This window comes from Cydia fagiglandana, chromosome 12 (genome assembly GCF_963556715.1).
Source record: "Cydia fagiglandana chromosome 12, ilCydFagi1.1, whole genome shotgun sequence".
In the NCBI taxonomy this organism is placed as follows: domain Eukaryota; kingdom Metazoa; phylum Arthropoda; class Insecta; order Lepidoptera; family Tortricidae; genus Cydia; species Cydia fagiglandana.
Genome location: NC_085943.1, coordinates 2721672 through 2728417, shown reverse-complemented (window position 1 = coordinate 2728417; position 6746 = coordinate 2721672). Strand labels below are relative to the sequence as shown.

At 37.4% G+C, this 6746-nt stretch overlaps 1 non-coding gene across 1 annotated transcript; it reads right to left on the bottom strand.

The window, feature by feature from the left end:
* Window positions 1–6436: 6436 nt before the first annotated feature.
* Window positions 6437–6508, bottom strand: Trnaa-cgc (transfer RNA alanine (anticodon CGC)). Its single transcript has one exon. It is a non-coding gene; the product is annotated as a tRNA-Ala (tRNA).
* Window positions 6509–6746: the final 238 nt, after the last annotated feature.

The window sequence follows — 6746 nt, the reverse complement described above, 5'->3', positions numbered from 1 at the left end:
AACCCCAGCGGAGGCACCCTACTGAACACGGGTGACTATTGAACATGATTTGCTGTGACTTTTCTAATACTTCGCTCAATCTTTGAAAATATTAACCTCCTAAGTCCCTGCGTACAATTTTTTGTACATGTTCCAAAATTTACTTTGAACTTTTATTGTGTAACTAAGGTTTCTAATTTCAAAAACAAAACAATTGCTCTGGGTCTCAGGAGGTTAAAGTAGATATGTTTCCTACTACTAATTGAGTTAAAATTAAGCTGCGTTAAACCTATGTGGTGAGTGATTCTTGGAGTGATTCTTGAGGAAGGTTTAGGTACATAACATGTTCAGGTGTATTTTAAAACAAGCATACGTTATTATAAAAATAAATTAATTTAAAAATTTAAAACACGACTGCTGCATTTTAAATCGAACTGAAAAGCTAAAAATAATGTTAATATGTTAGTCACATAATTTTATGAATCTAAATTGGAATGTAAATATACACTCACGGTCATTCACAGTAAGTACAAAGGGCTATGTACATTAATGACCGTGACTGTAGGTACGTGTACATTTAATTTCAATCGCAAAGTGCATCTCAATCAAAAGGTCCCCCGACTGCAATTGAAATTAAATGTACACGTATACCTACAGTCACGGTCATTAATGTACATAGATAGCCCTTTGTACTTACTGTGAATGACCGTGAGTGTATATTTACATTCCAATTTAGATTCATAAAATTATGTGACTAACATATTAACATTATTTTTAGCTTTTCAGTTCGATTTAAAATGCAGCAGTTGTGTTTTAAATTTTTTAATTAATTTATTTTATTTTAAACATTTTAGTGAAAAAACTAAGTAAAACTACCATTTATAAAGATTTCCCCCGGCCATTTAGTTTGTCCACAAAGTTCTTTTTATGTGGATAGGTATTAGCTCCTAAGGACTGGGACCTTCTAAAGGCAGGGACACACTTATTACGGGCGTCTTTTCTGTGGATAATATGTAATGTGTTCACAATGTGGGACATTTGATATTTGATATTAAATATAGCTTCTTAACTTCTTAAAAAGAAGTGGAATTTTGAATTGTAATGGCCATGAGGGTTTGAAGGTCCACAATAAAGACTCATAATGTTAACTGTCACTAAAAAAGTTTTTGACCCAATTATCTTCGTCGCAACTTCAGCACGACGACGCACACATGGCCTTTGGCAAAATAGCACCAATTCAAAGATCAATAATGACAGACTGCATGTAAAAAGGCCTATTCGACGCTAATATCTTTAAGTGTTAGTACCTTCCTACATTCAAATGATGAACTTCCAAATAAAAGTAGGTAGCCCTGACAGACTAGATGACTGAATGCCGAGCTCTGCGTAGGGCCGAACACCCAAAGCGTCCAAGAGAAGCGAGTTTCTACGCGAGGCTGAAGGCTAAGCTGCGGGACGTTAGCGGTGAAACACAAAACCACTGTAGGTACATGTGTTAAAATACATAAGCTGAAGACCGACCTCCGCGTAAGGTGAAAGGCTAGGGATTCTAGCAATTCCTGCAATTTCTTCAAATATCTGACCAAGTTCCGCGAGTACTAACCTCCCGCAGCTCGGTCTTCAGCCTTGCGTGGAATTGCGACTTCTCAATTATGATACTTGGGGAAATTGTAGAAAGCGCGTACCTGTCGGACGCTCCGGGCCTTCGGCTTTAAGCGGAGTTCGATCTACGGGCTTCGCATTTAGACACTGGCTATGCCCGACCCTTTTTGTACGAGGGCGCCGAAGGCGCCCGACTTTGGAACGCGTGCATCGCGCCACATACGTCGGGCTAAGCCCCACGCTTTAAGTATGAGGGCGCCAAAGACGCCCGGATATGGTAAGCGTATAGCGTGTCACGTACGTCGGGCTACGCCCAACTCTCTTAGTATGAGGGCGCCTCGACTTTGGAATGCGTACAGCGCGCCATATACGTCGGGCTAAGCCCGACGCTTTGAGTATGAGGGCGCCGAAGGCGCCCGGCTTTGGTAAGCGTACCTACAGCGTGTGACGTACGTCAGGCTACGCCCGACTCTTTCAGTATGAGGGCGCCGAAGGCGCCCGGTTTTGGAACGCATGCAGCGCGCCACGTACGTCGGGCTACGGGTATGAGGACGCCGACGGCGCCCGGGTTTGGTAAGCGTACAGCGCACCACGTACGTCGGGCTACGCCCGACGCTTTGAGTATGAGGGCGCCGAAGGCGCCCGGCTTTGGTAAGCGTAATACATGTCACAACGTCGGGCTACGCCCGACTCTTTTAGTATGAGAACGTCGAAGGCGCCTGGTTTTGGACCACGTGCAGCGCGCCACGTATGTCGTGCTATGCCCCACTCTTTTAGTATTATTCAAACCCTATCGCTTAAATCGAAGTTCACACGTTTAGATTTCAATAGGGCGATTTAGTTCCTAAAATTACTTTATAAAAATATGCCTATACATACAAGTCATATGGATGATTTGTATATATTTTTATGATCAGCGGTAAATACCCTTTTCTCAAACATGCAATGAAATATTGATGTTATGTTCCTTATTGGGCTGCGAAGTATGACGTTTCAGGTGCGGCTAGGACAAAAGGTCGTTAATGGAATTTCATACACATCTTGCAGGCCTAGGCCGGCAAAGTCCTCTTTTTTAATTTTCATTTCACAGATATTTGTGACACAGCATCGTGGCTTTCATCCATTAAAAAAAATTAGAGGCAGTATTTGCTTTATGGTTCGTAATGACACTCTGCCACTACGCCTATAAAAAAAAAACCAAAATACCAAGGTTTGCTATAATTTGCAGTTTTATTTGTATAAAATCAACATGAACTTAATAAATAATACATTCTATAATTTTATAATTTTAAATTATAAAACTACACAAATAAAAACATTTAAAATATTTCATCTAAACGTTAGCGGTAAAAAGGTCTACTCAAACACGCGTAGTTATATTTTTTAAATTGTTATGGAGGTAAAGTTGAAAAATATTCATTCTGTTTTATTGGATTTATGGTGTTGATTTTTTGACTTTAATATGAGTTCCGACGAAATAATGAAATTAATATTAATTGTAATCGTAGGTGTTGGAATTGGCAGCGTAAGCAGAATTGATTTTAAATAACTTGCTGCCTCTGCCGCCAAGTCAAAGACGAAGTATGTATATGGTTGCTTATGGCAATTTTATTATTTGAGAAACTAAGAAAAATGGCTTACAGTTTATTAGAAACAGTTTTGTGGCATATTTTAAATGAATGTAACTACAAATTCGTCAACACTGTGCAAATTATACTTATTTACTCCATGCATAAAGCAACGATGTATGTGAAACATGATATCAACATGAAAGACTATGTAAACATATGTGACGAAAACGACAGTCAGACGGATACAAGGCGAAAAAATCAAAGATACATGAGAATATTACGGGTAGTAAAAATACACGACTCGTGTAAAACATACGCGTGATAATGATATAGGTAAGTGTTGGTTATATTTTGGGTGTAGTTTACTTTTAGTTTTTTCTATAAATAAAACTTGGGTTTCGTGGATTTTTTATTTTATTTATTGCATTGCATGTTTGAGAAAAGCACTATACATACCTCGGCGGGAAATGGGGTTGCCCGCGCTCAGACCTATCCGTCTATATGTCTTCGGCCGGCAACCCCTTTCGTCCCGGCCTCTGTAGTAATGTACTATTTATTTGATAGCTCACTAAATAAGATAGAAGAATTTATTTTTCTTAGCACATTTTGTAAATCCTTATTTAACCAAAATAAGATTTAAGCGCGTATATTGCATATATATTTTAAATCGCTTTTCAAAGCCCTTCATTTTGAGACCCCACTCGATAGGTTTGCAAGATTTTTTTTTCTAAACGTCACGCAATATTGTGTATTACGTCCGCCATATTAGCCTATGTTACCCGGGATGACGTAAGGATTCTAATGACATATCATACATCTAAATCGGTTAAGGCATTCAGAAGTTATGGTGGAATAAAGAAACTCACATAAATAAATATATAAATACATACAAACATGAACGCTGAACACAATACACTCTTTTTGTTTGGGCAGTCGTGTAAAAATATAAGTATGTACCGTATGTATCTTAAAACAAATACATATACGGTAAAAGATCCTCATGTAAATACCTACTTGATAATATACATGAGCAAGCCGCAACGTTCAACAAAAAGGCAAAGGGGGTAGATAGGAGTTAGATTTCCGGCGCGGCGGATCGGTGGAAATCGGCGACTCAATTTCCTGGCTGCCGGGGCTACCTGGCGCGTTAAAAAAATGCAGAAAATGTTATTTTACCGTTTTTACAGCCTGGCAAAAAAGAGTAGAAATTAAAAAGTGGCAACACTGTAATGTCGTCCATCTCTTCTAAAAATTGATTTGAAAAGGACGACACAACAGTGTTGCCACTTTTTAATTTCTACTCTTTTATTCCAGGCTGTACATTAAACTAGATGATATTTCAATTATATTCTAGCAAGCAAATTATGTTAGTAGAAAAAGGCGCAAAATTCATATGTATGGAAGATCAATACTTCGCGGCTAGATTTTTCATATTTGCCGCCTTTTTCTACTGACAATGGCGACTTGCCAGAGTATATCGTAAATTTCATTGTCTATGGCATTGTTAAATTCCATTCAAACAATAAACAATGTACCTATCAACGTAAAGTGCGCCATCTACTTACTTCCCCGTTGCACATTATTGCCAAAGATATTTGTAACTTGTTATTACTATTGGAATAAACTATAGATAAAATACATTTTACGTCGTTTTTGACTATTGGCGAAAATACAAAATAGGTTAAATATGTAAACTGTCATTTTACTGTCTGGGACAAAATTAATCAAATTATGTCTAATTTAAGCATGTTGTTTTAAAATGAGACGCTGATTTTAACCGTTAACCAACTCGTCAGTAAGTAATTAAGTTGTTTATTACTTAAAGTTTTAGTACTTATTGCAAACAATACTAATAATAAGTAAATATTGTGCCATATAGTCCAAATAAATATAAAGTTCCTGCCAAAAATGTTATAGCAAAATGTCCACAATAACAATCACGGCAGCTGTGTGTCAATCATTCATTAAATTTTAACGTCGTCCGCAATTTGCTCATTCGTTCACATCGCCACGTGTCCGCGCTCTATTGACTCGAAAAATCATTCATTCACTCACTGATAATTATCCATAAAATAATAAAATTATTTATAGCGGTTTTACATCAATCTGATAAAAAACAAACTATCACTACTAACTATGTACAGTCGACGTCAAAGAGATCTTTACGACTAACGTTACAAAAAATTATTTACACGACTTTATTGTCATAGCATTTAGGTCGTGTAAACATTTTTTTGTTACTTTGGCTGTAAATTTCTCTTTGACGTCGACTGTACCTATTACTACTACTACTAAGTACTACTACTTTTGATTCAATCATACTGATTTTTTTATATTTTGGTTAATGCCTACTTATACCTATAGTTCGTTTTTTAGGATTCCGTACCGAAAGGGTAAAACGGGACCCTATTACTAAGACTTCGCTGTCCGTCCGTCCGTCTGTCACCAGGCTGTATCTCACGAACCGTGATAGCTAGACAGTTGAAATTTTCACAGATGATGTATTTCTGTTGCCGCTATAACAACAAATACTAAAAACAGAATAAAATAAAGATTTAAATGGGGCTCCCAAGCTCCCATACAACAAACGTGATTTTTGACCAAAGTTACGCAACGTCGGGCGTGGTCAATACTTGGATGGGTGACCGTTTTCTTTTTGTATTTTTTCCGTTTTTTTTGCTTTATGGTACGGAACCCTTCGTCCGCGAGTCCGACTCGCACTTGCCCGGTTTATTAGCATTAAAAAAGATAAACAATCTTGACATGTTTATTGAAAAACACTTTTGAAAAATAAGTCACGGCAAATATGTAACAATTATGAATCATATAGGATCATTTACATTCTTTTGCTTTCATAGGTACCTAGTAGTTATACTGTTTTTTTTAAAAAGCGTGTTTAGGGTTCCGTACCCAAAGGGTAAAAACGGGACCCTATTACTAAGACTCCGCTGTCCGTCCATCTGTCACCAGGCTGTATCTCATGAACCGTGATAGCTAGGCAGTTGAAATTTTCACAGATGATGTATTTTTGTGATTATCAGAAGAAGACGATATTATCGTAGAGATTTATTTACCGTACAATAATATATAGAGTTAGACCAAAAAAGTCTGCAGCGGATTTGATAGCCCACGCAGTGCAAGTACGTCATAATTTCATAGAAGTTTGACGTTTAACTTAACACTTGCCCTGCGTGGGCTATCAAATCCGCTGCAGACTATTCTTGGTCTGACTCTAGTCTTGTTCCTTATAAGTAAAAAAAAATAAAACAAAAATATATCACATTTGGAGATGCTGGGATTTGAACCCAGGACTTTCAGCATGCGAAGCAGACACTCTACCACTGAGTTACATCCCCGCTTGGAAAGAATGGCAAAATATACGGTCGCGTGGCGCGAGTTATGACGTCACTTCATATCTCAGTAAACGTTTACTTTGTTGTCGTTTTAGTCCTTTTTCGTTGGGAATCTTTTTCTTGTCTTAATTAATTATTTATTATAGCTAAATAAATCAAAAGTGTGTAATAAAAATATTGTTCTTACTTTTATTACCTCATAGTATTTAAAAAAGCGAACACTGGCTCTTATTCACACAAG